Source organism: Rhincodon typus, chromosome 19 (genome assembly GCF_021869965.1).
Source record: "Rhincodon typus isolate 14 chromosome 19, sRhiTyp1.1, whole genome shotgun sequence".
In the NCBI taxonomy this organism is placed as follows: Eukaryota; Metazoa; Chordata; class Chondrichthyes; order Orectolobiformes; family Rhincodontidae; genus Rhincodon; species Rhincodon typus.
The window spans coordinates 39,126,799-39,149,324 of record NC_063350.1 but is presented as its reverse complement, the minus strand read 5'-3'; positions in this window follow the sequence as shown (position 1 = coordinate 39,149,324).

The window sequence follows — 22,526 nt, the reverse complement described above, 5'->3', positions numbered from 1 at the left end:
TTGTAGCCTTATAATTCCTCTACTTTACCAGATCTCATTGAAATATATAAAAGTTTTAAAAGATACTCTGAAAGCTTTGCTACGGAGGTTTAATAATGTCTTGGGAAAGACAGGTCCAGGATTGTTACATCTGCCACAATAAAATTAAAAAATGGTGCAGCCTATTCGAAAGCAAGTGCTCGTCGGAAGCAAACAATAAGTGTGACGAGAGGAAAACACAGTCAAGCAGCTTGTCCAAAACTCAATTGTCTACAGTATCCTGTTCCATTTACAGCAGAACATCAGCATTAGTGGTCACCTGAAAACCTAACAGAACCCGACCAAACACTCCAGATGATGAACATGGCCATCTTCATCTTTTTCTTATTTATTCCAGGGACATTGGCATCTTTGGCTAGGCCAACATTTATTGCCCATCCCTAATTGCCCTGGAGAAGTGAGCCTCGAAAGATAAACATGTCTACAAGTGCCCCTGGGACTGCATTCCAGCAAGTTTCAGAATGCATATGAGAGAATATCTTCAAAAATAAAAGACCTTAATGGCTAATTATTATTTCATTCTTAGTATCCCAGTACATTACAATGCTAACTTTTGTTGCTGGAGTTTTCCTTCCAAAATATTGTTGAAGTTACAAACTGAAGAAAATGGATCTTTTTTCATATTTGGAATTGTACAAAGCTGTTACAATTTGCAGCATGTTGTGCAATCAATCAACCTGGCATCTATAAGTGGTAAACCAGCAGGGGGGATTAGGAAGGTTTCTGGGCGATATTGGCCCATATGATAGGTGATAATTACATCTATTCACACAAGTCCCTTGTTCACAGAGTGTTTTATCATTAGCAGGCTGCATTATGAAAAGCTGTCAAACAAGATTCTAACAATTTGCCTGAAGGATAAAATAGTTTTGATCATGGGGAAACAATTTACAGTGCATAAATCTCATTAAGTACTGCTATTATCTCGTCTCTGTTGTTAAGCTGTTTGTGTTTTGGAATTGAAATAAATTCATTGTCCAAAATTATTCACAGAAAAGTGCATTATGGTAAGCATTTGATCCCAGACTTATTTTATAAATCTGCAAGTATGGGTTGTTGAATCAGCTTGAAGCTATACGTAAAATACAGACATCTTTTTAAAAAAGAGATTAAAAAACAGAAAATGCTGGAAACACTAAGCAGGTCAAGCAGCATCTGTGGAGACAGGAACAGTGTTAATGTTTCAGGATAATGACCTTTCATTGGAATCATAAAGGGTTCCTGCACACATCCTTCCCACTGCACATTTCATTGTGAATCACTTCGCAAACCATCCCATAAGAAAAAGGTATATTTTTAAACTCACCTATTAAAATAAATTCGGCCTTCATCAATTTATTTAGCAAATAAGAGCAGGATAGACTGGGCAGTTTCAGTTGACTGATGGGAAAATATAGAGTGATAAAGGAGTAAACAATTAAGCTACATATCAGAAGTTTGTGATATGTGTTTAAATTAGTGAATTATGCAGAATTTACAGCAACAAAACAGACCAGTCAGCTAAACAGGTCTCAGCTAATGTTCTATGCTGCACAAGAGTCTCTGTCACCTCACTTCATCTCACTTCTAGTTTTGGATTCAGTCACAAGTGGAAATATCTTTATTTAACCAAGCAACCCCCTTCATAATTTCAAAAGCTTCCATCAGGCTATGGATATTTATAAAAGAAAGAAGAACAAGTTCCAAAGTTTTAGATCGTGGCAAGTAGAGAGCATGGTGGAGAGTAGTGGGATAAGTTTTAAGTGGAAGGAAGAGCTACAGCTATTACGATGAAGAAACTAGTGAGTTGGAAAAGTATCAGGAAGATCTGGAATGCTCCACATGGGGGAAAAGGTTTCTTGAAATTCCGGGCAATGTGGATTTCACATGGAACAATTAAAACAAAAAGCAAAAATGCCAGTTATAAACAAAAACCATAACAGGGGAAGAAAATCAGGAGCAGGATTGGAGAGATAAAAGAAGTGATACATATGTCTTAAAGCTTAAAATGCCATAGAGACTTAGGCCAAGAGTAAATAGCTGATTGGAAATGAGCCAAAAAGAAAAATCAGAAGTGAGATGTTGTTTTAACAACAATCTATAGGAGAGGGAGAAGAGGCCAGCCTTTAGTGTTGCCAAACCTTCAGAAGAAGGGTCCCGATCCGAAACGTCAGCTTTCCTGCTCCTCTGATGCTGACTAGACTGCCATGTTCCTCCAGCTCCACACCGTGTTATCTCTGACTCCAGCATCTGCAGTTCTTACTTTCTCTGTCTCATCTCTTGGACACCTTTGCATTGTTTGCCTCCCACACCAGGATGTTACCATAAAGGTCCCACCTTCTCAACCTTGTGCTTTGCCTGATGTGTGGTGACTCTCAGGTTAAACTTACTACCAGATGTCTCTCTCTAATGAGTGTGCAGCTCTATGGTCCTCTGGGTCTATGGTGACTTTATTGTTTGCTTCATGATCATGGCAATGCATCCCATCATCCTTGCCCATTTCACTCATAGTCTAAGTTCAGTGATTGGATCCCATTCCAAATGAATGAATCTTGAAAAGTCGGCACTGTCGAGGGCAAGGTTGTCAATATCAATGCACTTGTTGACCATAAATAGCATCACATTATTGCTTGACTTCCTCATCCACTGCAGGCTACTGGATATTCATAAGAAGCAAGTATGTTCACTCCCCCTTACTTGATCGAAGCCACTGAAGTCAATAGTAATAATTTTAAATGTAGCTGAGATTAGCTAATTTAGCATTTACTGAGAAATAAAGCCAAACAATCTTTTCAAACCCAGCAGAGATTCACCTGCACTTCATCTAACCTCATCTACTCTATCCGTTGCTCCCAATGTGATCTCCTTTATACTGGGGAGACCAAACGCAGATTCGGAGACTAGTTTGCGGACCTTCTGCGCTCTGCACATGCCAACCAACCCGACCTTCCGGTTGCCATCCACTTTAACTCCCCCTCCCCACTCCCCTGGTGACATGTCCATCCTTGGCCTTCTCCACTATCAGAGTGAGGCTAAATGTAAACTGGAGGAACAACACCTCATACTTCACCTTGGGAGCTTATAGCCCAATGGCCTGAATACTGACTTCACCAGCTTCAAAATCTGTCGTCCACCAACCTGCCCATCTTCCTACTCACCTATCCACTCCACCCTTCCCACTGACCAACCACAATAACCCCCACTTGCATCCACCTATCTCCATCTCGCCTACCCTCTCCCCAGCCCCAGACCCCAATTTATTTCGAAGCTCCCCTCCCCCTCCTAGTCCTGACGAAGAGTTTCAGCCCAAATCATTGACTTTCCTCCTCCTCAGATGGGCTGTGCTTTTCCAGCTCCACATTTATCATCTCTAGGAATTTTCTAGTTTGCATGATTCACTGTAGTATTACTTAGGAAACGATCCAATGGAGGAGATAGTAGGAACTGCAGATGCTGGAGAATCTGAGATAACAAGCTGTAGAGCTGGATGAACACAGCAGGTCAAGCAGCATCAGAGGAGCAAGAATGCTGACGTTTCGGGCCTAGACCCTTCAATGGAGGAGTTTTGTTTTTAATTTGACTGTATGAAAGGCATTTCTGATGGTCCAATTAAATGCAATTTTTCATTTGTTCTCTGTTGACTGAATTAGATACAATCAGCAAACGAAGTTGCTAAAATTGAGTAAGGTCTGTACCCATGAAGGCTAAGAGAGTATGAGCCACCTATCATGAACATGTCTGTTTGATGCACTGATTGATGCAATATGTGTTCATATCTCACTGAAAATCCCTTGTCAGACCTTACCAATCAGAGAGGACAGCACACCCAAGGACAAATAGCGTTGACTACAATTTATTGTTATTCATCTTTTTGGTTATAGTCAAATCCATTATAATTGGCATTTAATTATAATAAGTTAGCAGCTGAAATAAAAAATGAAATACCGCAAGAATCAATTGTGTTTATTTTAACAGATTTGAGAATCAGGATGGCTCTTATTCAAATAGTTTTTGCAATGCTTGGTATGTTGTTATTTTTAAAGTAATGAGCCATATAACACACAGACTAAAACTTTGCGACTGTAAAACTGATTTTAACTGGTTGAATCATTAGGAAAACATGTGGCTGACCTATTTACCAGCTGGCCAAAGCATAACAATCCTGGAAATCAGTGCTTTCTATTTCGTGCATTATATAAATATCGTCTTCTCTGCCATTTAGACAAGAGACTGAATGAACTCCTGAAGAATTTTCACCAATGAGAAAAGTCACACATTGTTTAAAATGTTGCAATAGTTTGGAGTCAAAATTTGTGAATGGGAAGTACTGGGGAGATTGATTGCTCATAACTCTACTTAAAATAAACAAATGTTTGCTTTTATTTGAACACATGCACCAAGTCCATAAAGGCCAGAATCCGAGTACAATGGGAATGGATTTTCTACAGCCTGGGCAACAATGTGCAGTGAAGAATTGCTTTCCCGTCAGAATTCGAGCTTTCTTGAATTTCAAAAGAGTGACATTAACAGATGTCTTTCTTCTACTTATCTTGTGGGATTCTCAACCCATTGTTTGTTGATGCAAGCAGTTGTCATAGTCATGTAATAACAAAACCCAGCCATTTACTCTGTTTACCTCCGGAGGAACTGATGAGCAATCTACATAAAATTACAGCCATGTGTGGAATTCAATGAGCAGACTGGGGAGGGGCATAAGAATTTTTAGAGGCTCCAACTGCACCTCTCTATTCACTCCAGGCCTGCTGTCACTTTCTCCAAGCAAGACCTACCTCTGGAAAACCCAAGGTTTTAGTCCATGACCAAAACCCAGCAGCAGCAGCAAACATGTTCAGTTAATTCAACAGCACACTCTCTCAATCTGCTTCTATTGACCATGAGACACATGCAAGAATTGCCTATGTGGTGTAGCGTCTGGCAGAATTTAAATAACAGTCTTTACATTGGCTGTGAGTCCACCCAGATTCACTGCACCTGGCTTAACTGAGTACACAATCATGGAGCCTCCTTCTGCAGCAAGCACATACCAGAGATAGAAATTATGAAGAAAGGGAATCCTGAAGCAGCCAAAACTCAACTTTCTGCAGTATCTTGTCTTATTTGAAGCAGAACCTACTTGGGACGGATTCGATTTAGTAGTCATCTTTCGTACACATCAGAACCCCACGAGTCATTCTAAATAATGAACATAGTCATTTTCACCTCGAAGGATGAACAATATCTGCTCTTTATTTTTCATTAGGCAAGACCATTTGGCTTCAATTACACTCTGCAAAACTACCTAGAGTGCTTTTTATACGTTTGCACAACAATCTTTATTCTTACCTTATGAATAATAATGAGTGTTATCAGTATTATGTTCCTAATGTAATATTTGTCAGATTTAATTTACCAATTACAAGTATTTAAACCCAGCAAACACAATAAAACTTCAGTGCCCTACAACTAAGTTGCTTGATCATTTTACAGTTTATTATTACAAGACAATGTTACCCATCACAAGTTGAATGTGTTACCTAATAATTTTTTGAAACAGCTTATGATTTCATAACCAAAGTTACAATTTTTCAATCACTATATTGTTTACAAATTGTTTAGGTCTTCACTTTAACCTTTAAAAAAAGTCCAGTTTGCTGAGATAACAAGGTGTAGAGCTGGATGAACACAGCAGGCCAAGCAGCATCAGAGGAGCAGGAAGGCTGATGTTTTGGGCCTAGACCCTTCTTCAGAAATGGGGGAGGGGAAGGGGGTTCTGAAATAAATAGGGAGAGAGTGGTAGGCGGATAGAAGATGGATAGAGGAGAAGATAGGTGGAGAGGAGAAAGACAGGTCAAAGAGGCGGGGATGGAGCCAGTAAAGGTGAGTGTAGGTGGGGAGTTAGGGAGGGGATAGGTCAGTCCAGGGAGGACGGACAGGTCAAGGGGGCGGGATGAGGCTAGTAGGTAGGAGTTGGGGGTGGGGCTTGAGGTTGGAGGAGGGGATAGGTGGGAGGAAGGACAGGTTAGGGAGGTGGGGACAGGCTGGGCTGGTTTTGGGATGCAGTTGGGGGAGGGGAGATTTTGAAGATTGTGAAGTCCACATTGATACCATTGGGCTGCAGGGTTCCCAAGCGGAATATGAGGTACTGTTCCTGCAACCTTCAGGTGGCATCGTTGTGGCACTGCAGGAGGCCCAGGATGGACATGTCATCTGAGGAATGGGAGGGGGAGTTGAAATGGTTCACGACTGGGAGGTGCAATTGTTTAGTGTGAACCGAGCGTAGGTGTTCCGCGCTAGGCCCGAAACGTCAGCCTTCCTGCTCCTCTGATGCTGCTTGCCCTGCTGTGTTCATCCAGCTGTACACCTTGTTACCCCAAGCCTCCGTTTGGTTTCCCTGATGTAGAGGAGGCCACAACAGGAACAGCGGATACAGTATACCACGTTAGCAGATGTGCAGGTGAACATCTGCTTGATGTGGAAAGTCTTCTTGGGGCCTGGGATGGGGGTGAGGGGGGAGGTGGAGGGGCAGGTGTAGCACTTCCTGCGGTTGCAAGGAAAAGTGCCGAGTGTGGTGGGGCTGGGGGGGAGTGTGGAGCTGACAAGGGAGTCCCAGAGAGAGTGGTCCTTCCGGAAAGCAGATAAGGGTGGGGAGGGAAAAATGTCTTTGGTGGTGGGGTCGGATTGCAGATGGCGGAAGTGTCGGATGATGATGCGTTGGATCCGGAGGTTGGTGGGGTGGTATGTGAGGACGAGGGGGATTCTGTTTTGGTTGTTATTGCGGGGACGGGGTGTGAGGGATGAGTTGCAGGAAATGAGGGAGACACGGTCGAGGGCATTCTCGACCACTGATGGGGGGAAGTTTCGGTCCTTGAAAAACGAGGACATCTGAGATGTTCGGGAATGGAATGCCTCATCCTGGGAGCAGATGCGGTGGAGGCGAAAGAATTGGGAATAGGGGATGGCATTTTTGCAGGAAGGTGGGTGGGAGGAGGTGTATTCTCGGTAGCTGTGGGAGTCGATGGGCTTGAAATGGATATCGGTTTCCAGGTGGTTGCCAGAGATGGAAACAGAGAGGTCCAGGAAGGAGAGAGAGGTATCAGAGATGGTCCAGGTGAACTTAAGGTTGGGATGGAAGGATTTGGTGAAATGGATGAACTGTTCGAGCTCCTCGTGGGAGCACGAGGCAGCGCCGATACAGTCATCAATGTAACGGAGGAAGAGGTGGGGTCTAGGGCCAGTGTAGCTACGGATACAGTCGCGAACCATTTCAACTCGCCCTCCCATTCCTCAGACGACATGTCCATCCTGGGCCTCCTGCAGTGCCACAACAATGCCACCCGACGGTTGCAGGAACAGTACCTCATATTCCGCTTGGGAACCCTGCAGCCCAATGGTCTCAATGTGGACTTCACAATCTTCAAAATCTCCCCTCCCACTACTGCATCCCAAAACCAGCCCAGCTTGTCCCCACCTCCCTAACCTGTCCTTCCTCCCACCTATCCCCTCCTCCCACCTCAAGCCCCACCCCCATCTCCTACCTACTAGCCTCATCCCGCCCCCTTGACCTGTCTGTCCTCCCTGGACTGACCTATCTCCTCCCTAACTCCCCACCTACACTCACCTTTACTAGCTTCATCCCTGCCTCTTTGACCTGTCTTTCTCCTCTCCAACTATCTTCTCCTCTATCCATCATCTATTCGCCTCCCCCTCTCTCCCTATTTATTTCAGAACCCCCTTCCCCTCCCCCATTTCTGAAGAAGGGTCTAGGCCCAAAACATCAGCTTTCCTGCTCCTCTGATGCTGCTTGGCCTGCTGTGTTCATCCAGCTCTACACCTTGTTATCTCAGATTCTCCAGCATCTGCAGTTCCTACTATCTGTGAAACAGTCTGCTGAGCTTTGGGAATTGAGTTAAGTAATGACCCTAAGTGTAGTGCTAAAACAGAATAGTCTTAGACTTGTCTGAGTGTGATTTAGCAGAGGACAGCTTGAACAGACCACTAGAAGTTTGGTATTTTGATGGAGTTAAGTGAGAAGTCAAGAAGGTTCTCCTTTGCCCTTTTTTCAAACCTTTTCAACCTGTAGGAATTGGCTGAGGAAGGGTCACCAGACCCAAAATGTTAACTCTGATCTTTTCTTCACAGATGCTGCCAGACCTGCTGAGCTTTATCCAGCAACTTATGTTTTTGTTCCTGATTTGAAGCATCCGCAGTTCTTTTGGTTTTTATTTATGTAGGAGTTGGCTCTTACATTTACTGTTAAGTATCCAACTGATATATATAAATAAAGGAGCTGAATGGTGAGTAAGAGTGAGTAATGCTTCCTTCTATTCTCTGATCTAAATAGTGTAAAAATAAGCTTAAGGTATTGCAGGACACCTCAACCATGCAGAATGCCTATCTGTGACAAGTGAGGACATGTGACTCAGACATGCATGTGTTTAGGAAGTATTGTCAGCTGTAAAAACTTTAAGCTGTCATTTTTAAACGTTGACCAGTGGCTGGAGTTACAGTAGTGCATCTATGAGGCAGAGGACTGCATGGATTGCCTGTTTAGGGAGATGGTCACACTGTAGGAGAGGCATAGGGGCAGATAAGGAATAAGTGATTGCTGGGCAGTCCAAAAGAGCTGGGCTGACAATGTAGGCTCCCTTGAGCGACTTTCCATTCTGGATACTGAGAAGAGCTATGGCTCCTCAGAAAATTGTAACAAAAAAAAACCAAACCTGTGGCACCACTGTTGGGTCAACTGTCCAGGAGGAGACGAAGAAGACTGGAAAAACAATAGTGATGGCAATCCACTAGTTAATGGAGCAGGAAAGTGTTTCTGTGGCCATGTACCTGACTTCAGAATGGTATGTTGACTGGAGTCAGGGAGTGTGATCAATGGTCCATATTTGTTGCAATGATATAGGTAGGAAAGGGAATGTGGTCCTGCACTTAGAATTTAGGCATACGGAAAATTTGCAAGCAGGATCTCAAAAGTAATAATCTCCAGATTACTCCGAGTGACATGTGCAAGTGAGTATAGAAATAGAAGGACAAGGTAGATAAATGAATGGTTGAAAAGATGATGCAGAAAGGAGGGCTTTAGATTCTTGAAACATTGGGACTGGCTCTGGGGGAGATGGCACCTGTACAAGCCAAAAGGGCTGTAGTGCAAGGATTATTCCTGCAATTATAGACGAGTCGATTTAACATCACTTGTGGGGAAACTTCAGGAAACAATCATTCAGGATGGGTTTAATAGTCACATGGACAAATGTGAGTTAATTAAGGCAAGCCAAGATTCCTTAAGGAAAAGTAATGTTTAAATAAACTAGAGTTTTTTTTTGAAGAGCTACAGAGAGGGTTGATGAGAATAATGCTGTTGATATAGTGTACATGGACTTCCAAAGAGTTTAATACAGTGTCATACAATAGACTTGCGAGCAAAGTTAGAGGTCATGGAAAAAAAGGGATGGTAGCAATGTGACTACAAAATCATCTGAGTGATAGGAAACAGAGAGCAGTGGTTAATGGACATTTTTGAGTTTGGAGGAAAGTTTATAGTGGAATTCTCCAGGGTTTGAATCATAGAGTTATACAGGACGGAAACAGACCCTTCTGTCCAACTTGTCCATGCCGACCAGATATCCTAAACTGATCTAGTCCCATTTGCCAGCATTTACAGTCATAGAGTCATGGAGTCAGACAGCATAGAAACAGACCCTTCGGTCCAAACAGTCCATGCCAAACATAATCCTAAACTAAGCTAGTCCCAACTGCCTGCTCCTGGCCCATGTCCCTCCAAACCTTTCCTATTCATGTATTTATCTAAGTGTGTTTTAAATATTATAACTGTGCCCACGTCCATCACTTCCTCAGGAAGTTCATTCCACAAGCGAACTGCCCTCTGTGTAAAAAAATTGCCATTGTGTCTTTATTAAATCTCTCTCCTCTCACCTTGAAAATATATCCCCGGTCTTGAAATCCCCCACTTTAGAAAAAAGACACCTACCAATAACTCTATCCATACCCTTCATGATTTTATAAACCTTTATAAGCTCATCCCCCAACCTCTGATGCTCCAGGGAAAAAAGCCCACCCTATTCAGCTTTTCCCTGTACCTCAAACTCTCCAAACCCTGCAACGTCCTTGTAAATCCTTTCTGCATGATTTCAAGCTTAACAACATCTTTTCTGTTGCAGGGAGATCAGAACTGTACACGCTATTCTAAAAGTGGTCTCACCAATGCCCTGTACAGCCCCAAAATGACATCTCAACTCCTATGCTCAATGGGCTGACCAATGAACGCAAGCATGGCAAATGCCTTCTTCACTACCCTGACAACCTGCAACTCTACTTTCAAGGAACAATGCACCTGTAACGTTAGGTCTCTTTGTTCAACAACACTCCCTAGAACCTTACTATTAAGTGTGTAAGTCATGCACTGATTTGCCTCTACAAAATGCAACACCTCACGTATACCATCTGCCATTCCTTGGCCCATTGGCCCATCTGATCAATATATGTTATGATATAGGCCTCGCATATTGGTGAAAAAGATACATTTTGTCAAATCTTTTGTCTTACACTTAGAGTCGTAGAGTCATAGAGATGTACTGCATGGAAATAGACCCTTCAGTCCAACTCATCCATGCTGTGCAGGTATTCTAAATAAATCTAGTCCCATTTGCCAGCATTTGGCCCATATCCCTCTTAGCCCTTCGTATTCATATACCCATCCAGATGCCTTTTAAATGTAATTGTACCAACCTCCACCACTTCCTCTGAAAGCTCATTCCATACACACACCACCAACTGCTTGAAAAGGTTGCCCCTTAGGTCCCTTTTAATACTTTCCCCTCTCACCTTAACCCAGTGCCCTCTAGTTTTGGACTCCCCCATCCCAAGGAAAAGACTTTGTCGATTTACCCTATCCATGCCCCTCATGATTTCATATACCTCTATAAGGTCACCCCTCAGCCTCTGATGCTCCAGGGAAAATAGCCCCAGTCTATTCAGCCTCTCCCTATAACTCACAAACACTCCAACCTTGGCAATATCCTTGTATATCTTTTCTGAACCCTTTCAAGTTTCCCAACATCCTTCCTATTTCAGGGAGACCAGAACTGCATGCAGTATTCCTACTGTGGCCTATGTATAGCTGCAACATGACTTCCTAACTCCTATACTCAATGAACTGAGCAATAAAGGCAAGCATACCAAATGCCTTCTTCACTAGTCTGTCGACCTGTGACTCCACTATCAAGGAACTATGAACCAGACTCTTTGTTCAGCAACACTCCCAGTGTCTTACCATTAAGTGTACATTCTGGGAAAATTCACAAAAAGGATCAATTTAAAGGGAAAACACATTCATGTTATGTGTCAAGAGTGTGCTGATTGGTTGGCATGTGGAACTGATTGGTAGAGATGTTGCTATAAAGAATTCAGTGTTAATGATGACTGACAGTTAACTACCAAGCTTCGCTTAAATTTTCAAACAGTCAGGTTGACTCTAATTGGTCAAGGCATTGCCAGAGAAATGAACTAGAAAATTCCTGCTACTTAATTTGTTGAGTTAAAACAGGCATTGTGTGTTACGTGTTCTTTGTGACTGACAGAACAAAGCTTGTGTATTAATATATGTAACTTTCAGTACATACAAGTGTGCCCCTCTGAAAGCCCAACTGATGATGGGAGTACAAAAATATGGTCATGTGTGTCAGCATGAATATGGGTTCTTATGTTTAAAATGGAGACAGAGATTAAAGAAGAATAAGCAGTGAACTGAGAGGAGAGAAAACAGGCTGAAAATAGACAGAGTTTTAAACAACCGAAGATATGAACTTGTTCAGTGCAGAGATCAAAGGAGAAAAACAATGAAACAATCCACTGGCCAACTTGACATTTCGAATGTAGAGAATGATCATTTTAAATGTGAGATGAAGTGATGGCACAATATGAGATGGAGGAGTTACCAGAGGAATAAAGGGACAGACCAAGCTATGATTTGGTGATAAGAACCCCACTCCCATCAAGACATTTACATGGGTGATGCAGTCAAAGGGGAAGCTTCATTAAGAGGTGAGGCATCATCATCTTCTGTCAGTAAGATTTTTGTGAATGCCATTACATTGCTGCAATTATCCATAGTTAGCTCATGCAAAGCAAGAGCCTGGTTAATATGTGTGCAGATGTTTTAGAGTGAGATGCGGATAGGGATGTGAGCAGATCTATTGGCATAGTGGATGAGATGCTTGAGTCGGATAGGCAGGAAATTGACAAGATCAGCAAATGTACCCATTGATTCTGGTTGTAACAGGAAAGTCTGTTTGGAAAATGGAAATAACTCTGTAACTTGCAATAATGGAATTTTCATCAACACTTTCTAAAATTTGGAATGTTATTGGGGGTATTGCGATGCATTGGTAACAGTACTCTCTTTGAACCAGGATATCTAGGTTCAAGTCCTACTCCCAGACTTAACGTTCACTGAAGTAGACATGGCCAAAACAAGTTGATATGCCAATGGTAGGCAGTAGAAGTAAGACAGTCACCTGATCAGCTACGCTTGATGCAGAATATGACCTCTGGGGACAAGCTGGCAACCTGTTCCAGGAAAAGCTAATCTATGGGAACCAGATAGAATTTAAGTCTAAGTGAGTAATAAAAAGAACATTATAATTAGCACATCATTGGTACAGTACCTATAAACTGCACTATGATGAAAATCTAGTAAATTTATCCAATATGTTGCAATTAAAATATCACCATGACAGAACAACTTCTGTTCACCAGATGCTTTTGTTTATAATGGTAAATTGTATCCTGCAGGACCTGCTCCCAATGCGAAGTCTGTGCAGCCTCTATCCTGATGCCAAATTCACAAATACATTTCTTCATGAGTCTAACATATTATTGTATCCAAAATGCACAGGAATTGACACAATAAACCAACAAACAGAAGGGGAAAATGTGCAACTGCTGCTGGAAAATTGACCATCCTGTAGGTGCTAGGGAAGGTTGGAAGATTGTTGTTGAATTACTTTCCTGTATCTTCCAATGGTTTCCCAATGGTTCAATTAGAAAAAAGTACATAGAAATTGTATGTTGCATACAGTGTTGAGAAAAGGCCATTTGATCTAAATAGTCAATGCGGTCATTTATACTTCATTCAAGACTCTTCCCATCTCACCTCATGTAACTGATTCAGCATAATCTTCACTTCTTTCTCCCATCCAATGCATATCTAGCCTTCCCCTTCATGCATCTATTCACCTCAACTGGTTCCTATATGGTACCATACAGCGCTTTCAATTTTCCTTGAAGGTTCGATCAGGCAACCCCAGAAGAATTTGTGTCTAGAGGGGACAGATGTGTGAGTGCATGCTGCCCAAAGGCAGGAGCACCCTCCCACGTGGCTGAGGTGAGAACAGACAGGATGGAGGTAGAAGGCTCAACCACCTCTTGGTTGTCCTAACGGGGCTTGTATGTAATTCCATAAGAACAGTCGCCCTTCACCAGTGGATCCTAACCTTGCAGGGAGTGAGAGGACAAATGTAGAGCATCCCACCACTGGTCTTGGCCGTCTTCTTCCTTTTTATTCGATTCAATTTGATTTGATTTATTACTGTCACATGTACTGAGTCATGGTGAAAAGTGCTGTCTTCTGTGCTTTACAGGCAGGTTCGTACTATACGAGTGCATTAGGGTAACAGAACAGAGTGCAGGATACATTGTTACAGCTGCCAAGAAGGTGCAGCAAAAGATTAACATTAACATTAAAGAGGTCCATTCAAAAGTCTGATAACAGCGGAAAGAAGCAGTTCTTGAATCTGTTTGTGCATGTATACAAACTTTTATAACTTTTGTGGGTTGTTTTCTCCTGGAATGAGGCAAAGGGATTGATTGAGTGAGATGAAAGTGGGGAGGGAATGCAGGTGAGTAGGCAGTACAAAGGCCATGCAGGGTTACTTATTGGGGAGAGTATTTGGTCGGGCAGTTGTCTCACGCAAGAGTGAGAATGATCGTGCATGAGTCTTGGTGGGAGGTATGTGCAGTAACTGAGGTAGAGTGAGTGTGAGGTAGAAGAGACAAGAGGCAGTTACAATTATAGAATACAAAAGGTCATTGACTTTCTTGCATCATTGCTGCATGTTCCTCAGGATGGTGGAAACAGTGCTGACCTGGGTGACAACATTGGAACAGGCTGGCAGGCAATGGCGACATGCTTTCCTCTGATGGTTCTGAGGGAAGAGGACAGCTCTCCACTGCACTACCGCATTCGCCAGAACTTCCAGGTCCCTGTCAGAGAAGTGGAGTGCCAAGTTTCCTGTGTCCATGATATCTTGTCATGAAAGAATAGTGGAGTGCATCTCCAAACTGACAGTACTTGATCTGGTGTACTGCTGCATTTTAAGCATGGTGTCATCATCATGAATCCTCCAAGGTTCCTGCAGTGGCAAGTATGTTTGCGTGTAACAAGAAGGAGGATGTGTTGAGCAGGGCACCATAGAGATGCAATGCAGAGTTAATGAGGCAAGTTTCAGAAAATAGCAGCAGAAATCTTGCTTGGACTTACAGAGATAAAGCCTCCATGAAATTCTCCAAGACTGACGGTTAGCTAATTTCCAGTAAAATACACCCCATGAACGTTGTATTTTTCTCTCTCAACAGATGCTGCCTGACTTTTGTTTCCAGCACTTTCTGTTTTAATCCGTACAACTGTATCCATTGGGTGATCAATAAATTCATGAAGAGCAGGAGAGAAATTTGACAGAAAAATTGGCCAATGGTCGGCAGTAAACTAAAGGAAGGACAAGCCTGATGGGCCAAACAGGTTTTTTTAATCAAGGACTCTTTTTTTTGGTTTTAGGTAACCTAATATCTTTTTAATTAGGATGTTATTTTCTTGTATAAATTCAGTTCTGCACTGTAGTAGAATATTACACTGTTTATGTTTTGCTTGCTAATTTGGCACATTTAATTTCATTATTATGACAGCTGTTTTGTTTTGCGTTGGAAGGAGAGAGAAGTGGTATCAGTGGTGACTTAAATGTTTCCACATTTTTAAAAGATTTATATCGTCTAAATAATGTTGAGTATGTATTCCTGTTGTTTAAGTGTAAAATCACTTTATTGAATTACAATTAATTTGCAGTAGAAATTAAGCCAAGTAGAAAGTAATGTTAACTATAATAAGTTTGAATTCTTCTGGTCACAATTAGTTGTAGCAACAATTGAATCTGACTTACGAAACTATTGACACATTTTGTATGGCTGAGAAATTTATTTTTACAATGTTAATAGGGAATGGGAAATCGTTATGATTCTATTTGTGATGTCACTGTGCCCAGCTGTCAGACAAATGATTCCTCCTAAATACCCTTAATTTGTCTGAATTTATCCACATTCAAAAATGATGGGCAGCATAATCCAAGCTTGTCCATCAAGCCTGCTCACAGTCATGAATGCCTGGAGTATCTACACCAAAGATTTCTATTTTCTGACTCTTCAGCCAAACCTGCAAGCTTGTCATCTCATAGAGGAGGCATTAACCGGGGCCAACAACAGAAAGATACATGTTTTAAAAAAAATTCCTCTCCAACTCCTTCAGACAATCAAAAAAGCCTTTTTGATGTAAAGAGAAAAAACAAAGTATCCAGTATTAACGTCTTCTCTGTGTTGCATTAGCTGAATCCCTGGCTATATTGGGCTACAAAATTTTAACAATTGGATGCAAGCATTAAAGGTAGAGAACGTATTGAAAGTTCTTGGGAAGATATCCTTCTGGAAGAATTAAAAAATCACTGATTCAGAACGCACATAGAGACCCAGAAGGGTGCAAAAGCAAGACAGTCAGTTGAGATGGTCGACAATTAAAAGCTTGACCACAAATTCAAACCCGGTGTCTGTCACCGTCCCAAACCTGAGGAGGATAGAAAGTGAGAGAGTAAAAGGAGGGTACTTGACAAGGACAAGAAGAGACCACTGGGAATGTCCCAGGATTTCCTCCTCAGGCCAGAAGGAAAGCTGTTGAGGATGGAAATGATGTCCAAAGGCTTAAGTGTTTCCATTGTCACAAAAAGGGACACCCTTGTTCTGATTGCTGGAAGGGTAAATCCTTGGGACTTATTAGAGTATACAAGGTCAATATGACTGAGAATACAACACCCTACCCAAATGCCACCTTACCATCTTCCCACCTGGCACCTTAACAACATGGCAATCTAGCTCCCTGGCATCCCACCCCTTATCCACTTGACACACCATCCACTTGGCACCCTACTTGACTGGCAACCCCTACCCACCCAGGAGCCTACTTAACTGGCGCACAACCCACCACTCATCTGCCACCCTCCTCCTTGTACCCTAAATTCAAACTAACCTTATGTAAGTTGTTGGATCAATGTTCCAATTTTATGTCTAATATTTTTCAGGAAGTTATGAATTGTCTGCATATAACACATTAAAGTTTCAGCATTCCACACACACAAGGAACTTTCAAAAGGTACCATGAACAAATCAAAACAATGATTGTGCCAAATTACCATGAATATCCTCATGACTGGGACAGAATTATGTTTGCTTCCCAGCCAAGGTTGAGTTTATTGTTTTCAAACTATTTAAGTTGTGGACACGAGTTAAAAAGCCCTCTGAAATAAATCACAGGAAAGTCTGTAGAACGTAGAAATGAACATCCATGTTCTGAGTGTGGCTCACAGGAGCCTACAAAGTAGGCCACTATCACCTTAGGTCTTCACAAACAAGCCTAAAGAATTAGGCAGATAAGCAGACCAAATCCTAAACATTTCTGCTTAGCGGATGAGTTATTAGTATTACTGTCTTTACAAGGTGAACCATGAAGTCACAGTTCAGAGGTCCATACAGGGTAATCAAAGAATTAATAAAATAAATTACTTGACCAACACCCCTTCTTAACAACACTCCACATTAGTAAAAAAAAGGCTTGTGTCATATCAATATGTAGAAACAATCCCACAACCAGGAGGAAGATAAGCTATGATAACAAGGTGTAGAGCTGGATGAACACAGCAGGCCAAGCAGCATCAGAGGAGCAGGAAGGCTGACGTTTCGGGCCTAGACCCTTCTTCCTCAGTCCTGAGGAAGGGTCACCGGACCCGAAACGTTAACTCTGTTTTCTCCTCCACAGATGCTGCCAGACCTGCTGAGCTTTTCCAGCAACTTTGTTTTTGTTCCTGATTTACAGCATCCACAGTTCTTTTGGTTTTTAAATCAAAGGCAAATTCTTATCTAATTCATCAGTTGGAAGACTGTGTTAATGGGGTTGGTAAAGCCAATTTCTTACAAAATAGGCTTATTAAATGGATGCTGGCAAATTCCTCCAACGCCCGAGCTAAGGTGATATTGGCCTTTCTCACACCAAACAGTCATTTTTGGTGTAACTAATGCTATTCAGTCTCAAAAATGCCCCAACTACTTTCCAGAGACTAATAAAAAAAAGTGGTAACCCATGTTCCCAACAGCGTGGTTCATTTCAATGATGTGTTGGTATAGAGTGACACTTGGAAGATCACTTGAAATAATTTGAAGTTTTCTTTAAGCTGTCACAGCCGGATGATTTGGTAACAAACCTTGAAAAAAGTGAATTTATTAAGCACAGGTGAGCCAACTAAAGCACATAATAGGGCAAGCACAAGTAATGCCAAGAACAGCAGAAGAACAAGCTTTTTAGTGTTACTGCCTGACCCTAAAATAAATGAGAAATTATGTGACTTTTGGAGATGTATGGTTTTTATCATGTATTTGTACAGAACCTCAGCAATATAGCTGCTCTATTGACAGGTTTACTTCAAAGCGAGTCAATGTAATGTTGTCAAGGGAGTGTCAAGCAGTTTATGAGATGCGGAAAGTCAATTTGATCAACGAACCAGTTTAGCTTCCCCATATCTTACGAAACCCTGCACGGTAGCAATTAATGCTGAGGAATTAGGTTTAGGTATTGCTATATGACAAAAAGATGATTTGGATTTAGAGAAGCCAGTAAGATCTTTTCCAAAACCCGTAATCAACATCAAATGGCAGACTTTACAAAACTTTGGGATTGGTAGTTGCTCTTAAATATTTTGAAATATATGTATGCCGCAGCTACATGGAAACATTGGCATCTACAGATCATAACCCTTTACACTTGTTTAAGAACAAAATGCCAAGCTGTTTCTGTGGAGCCTTCTTTTGCAGCTCTACTACTTAAAGATTGTCTCTATCAAAGGAAAGAAAATTGTACATTTATAATTATAATTAGAATAAGTTTTTATTGTCGTGTGTACTCAAGTACAGAATTACAGAAGCACAGTGAAAAGTGTATAAAATCACCATTCTCCAGTGCCATCTTCGGTACAAAACAAATTTTTAAAAAACAGCCATCTAAGATACAAAAGCCGGCATTGTTAAAGATATGATTTTGTTTGAGTTTTATAAATATCGAGAAAGTATTAGAGTCACCATAGCTTACAAGTAAAACAGCAAAGGAGAATGATTGTGCAAGTGTGTCTTAACTGGTTTTTAAATTAGTTTTGTCTAAAGTTTGTAATGAAATGCATTTGAAAATGTTTCATTTTATTCAAGGGTGGAAGTGTTTTGTAGATGAGTTTGAAGAATTGTGGATATCTGGATTTTTCTTTAATGAGGTCAATGGAATTGAATTGAAACTTTTTTTAAAAACACAGTATTTCTTGAAAGTCATATGTTTTGTGCCAACTGCTTATTTACTGAAGATGTCCTGCTTGGATTTACAACTATCAGTTTGCAGTTTATGCTTTGGATATTGTTTGTAGTAGTCAGTGACCCTGATGAAGGGGAGGAGTCACTAGCTCAGCTCTCCTATTTCTGAACAAAATCCTCTTGTTGTGAATCCAGTGTGAAACCTGAGTGTTCTCTTGAAAAGCAACTGTAGACATCTCGATTCTATATTTCTTAAGCAATCTGCAAGTTGCAAAATTTCCAGAGACAACTGTCTGTGATCTACATAGGTCAGAACGCCAGAACAAACGCTGTTGGTATATTCCAACTTTATCCTGTTTATCTTCAAGAACAAAGATTTATTGGCCAATAAGTGTCTTTTTTTTAATTGCATCTCTTTTTTTGTTTTTCTTTGCATGTTGTCTTCCTGTATGTGTTTTGGGATGTCTAGCAAGCCATAGAGCTGAAGAGCTATACCATATGGAAACAGACCCTTTAGACTAACCCATCCATGCTGTCCAAATATCCTAAATTAATCTAGTCCCATTTACCAGCATCTGGCCCATCTCCTGCTGAACCCTTCCTATTCATGTACCCATCCATATGCCTTTCAAATGTTGTAATTGTGCTAGCCTCCACCACTTCCTCTGACAGCTCATTCCAGACACGTATCACCCTCTGTGTGTAAAAGTTGCCCTTTAGGTTCTTTTTAAACCTTTCCGATCTACCTTAAACCTATGCCCCTAGCTTTGGACTCTCCTACCCTGGGGAAAAGACCTTGGCTATTCAATCTATCCAGGCCCTCATGGTTTTAGAAACCTCTATGAGGTCACCCCTCAGCCTCTGACGCTCCAGAGAAAATAACCCCAACTTATCCAGCGTCTCCATATAGTTCAAACTCTCCAACTCTGGCAACATCCTTGTAAATCTTTTCTGAACCCTTTCAAGTTTCACAACCTCTTTCCTATATCAGAAGCTAAATATGAAGGTACCAAATTAGTTAACTCACTCAGTTTCTTGTGTAAGAATATAACCACTGGCTCAGCGGTTAGCACTGTTGCCTCACAATTCTTTATTGTGAAAAGTAAGATTCTTTACCTGAGTATTTAGTGTGAGTATCATCCCAGACATTGCCAATTCAGAGAGAACACTGATGGCAGCGCTAATAATTGGTCCTTACATCCTCTGGCTGAGGTAGTGATTGGAATACAGATGTTCCTGCAGTAAGATGGACTTTGGCTGAGAATGGGCTCATAGATCAAATAAAACCACTGAACTGAGTTCAGGGGATCTTTAAGTATAACAGGAGCTCTTTTGAGCCATTTGCGGACTATGTATAGAGTATCCACATTGTGTTGATTTGGTCTGTGCATACATAATGCAGTTTATTTCTTTCAGAAATCTGGCACATCTAAACTAGTTTGATTTCTTGATGGTAAGGTATAGTCTGTCTCTGATTCTGGCATGAAAGTATCCATATAAAATGAACAATTTATTGTCAAAGATAGGAGGAGCCGATTTTAAACTTGCTGCCAGAAATAATAAATCACTGTCATTAAATCTACATTTTAAAGACACCAGCCTTTAATTCCTAACCAAATTCTATTTTCCAACGGTTACACAATGATGTCTTAAGGTACTCGGAAAAAAATGCAGGGTTTGCAAACTGTACTTGGACTGTGGATGTTTCAATTGGACTTTGCCTTTATTTGTCTTTATTTTGTCTTTTGTTTTTACAAATTGTCCTTTTCTCAGATTATTTTACCCTTAATTGTACAGTTCTGGTTTCTATTTCCCTGCATTGCTCTCCTCTCTTCATCTCATGCCCTATTCACCTTCTGTGCTCCAACTCTGTGTTTGCCTCAACTCTTCCACTCAGCACTACTCTTCAGCCTATCTTCTCTCCATTTCTCAAGCTTGAGTTCCTTTCGAATAAGCCCACAGCACTTGCCTTGGTATTATGCACCACATTTATTGTGGTACCAAATACTCCAAAGCAGTGTCCAGTTGAGATTCTCTGATGTTATTTGCTATCATCAAACCCTTTTGGCTAAAGTTTCCACTGATTTGTGTTAGTTTTATTTGGGCAACCTGAGCAAATTTGGCTAACCCCATACAAAGTACAAAGAAGTTTGAACATTACGTCAAGGGTAAAAAAATCTCCAATCCGTATCACCGGTTTTTAAAATCCTACTAATTTTCTAACTGTTCCCAGCTTTAATGAAAGATCTGAAATTTTAATTCTGTTTTTCTCTCTAAAGATGCTGGCAGACCTGCTGAGTTCCAGCATTTTCCAATTTCATTAAGAAAGAGGGGTTTTAGTAAAACGTAACTTCATAAATAGAGGGACTGAGCTCGATTTAACTGAGCCCTATGGTCCCATACTGTCTGAGTAGCTGATTATGGCTGGAGATTTTCATGCAGAAACTGGCACTATTTTCCTACAGGTTCTGTGGTGAAACAAATATTTCCTGTGCAAAGTTCCCCACTAAAATATTCCGAAGGGCTAAAGAGACAATACTCCTTGTTTGGCAGCTTGGAATGAAATGACACCTAGTAAGACATGTCCTCCTTAAAAGCTGTCTCACTTTTATTCTGAAATAGAAAAGGCAATTCCGTCTGGGTGTGCAGGCCAATATTTATGCTAAATGCCCAGGAAAAGGATCCTTTAATTCTCTGCCAGATTTCCTGGAAGTTATCGAGGATCTAACTTATGGTTGAGTAAGCAGCAGATTCAAGTTAGTGAAATCTGTATCAAGTAAATATTTGGGGCTAGCAAAGTTCAGAATTTTCAATTCCAAGATTGATCTCTGAGTCAATGCACTATAAGCTTACAGCTGCATTAGGTATAAAGTAGAAAATGCTGCAAGTACACAATGCCAATATTAGTAATAAGAAATGAAAGGCTAATATCTTCATTGTGTATTCTTCTTCTAAACTGGAAATAGAAAGAATATGTAAGTAGGATGGAAGAGGGAAAAGAGACACTTCAGTTGCTGAAGGGAAGCTAAAACATTGAGCAAAGCAGGTGTGCCAAATGGCCTTCCTCTGTGCTCTCACTTCTTCATGAATAAGCCACCAAATCAAGTAAAAAAATCACCTGGAAGTAAACAAAAGTGTAATTTTTTTTCTATAATAAGTGCACTATCAATTAAAAATGTTATTTTTGTTGGATGAGAATATGTATCGTCACAAGTTCATTTCTCTTGACTGTTAAAAAGTGGAGGTCACGAGACAAAGGAAGAGTAGCTGGGTGATGAGTCACATGCTCCTTTGAGGTTGCCACAGATGATAACCACAGCATCTCGCAGTTTGCTCACCACTGCCTATTATGGATCTACCTTTGGCACCGTCCAGCACTACATTTATATGCTGCCCCTCAGTGGAATACGTTAAATTCCAGTGGGGGGGCACCCCCAACATTCAAATCAAATCTTATTCTTTCCTCATCCGATTACTGCATGCTCATTTTCCAGTTTCATTTTGACTGTTCATGCAAAAATGGCTGAGGATTGAATTTTAAAAATCTTTAAACTTCCATCCGTCGTGATTTTGTTTTACTTTCACTTCAATACTGTTTAAATATAATTTTCCTTGATGTTTTTATTTCCAATGTGTATATTGGCTTTCCTTAAAATACTTTAATCAATTATCACCAGATGATAAAACTGTTCAGTTGGGACAAAGTGCTTTATTACCTACATTTCACTTTGCATGATCAAAGGTGCCTTTAATATATCTGTACCAAAGCTTCATAACCCAGCTAAGGGATGTAACAATCTGAATCCTGACCTGCACTGCTT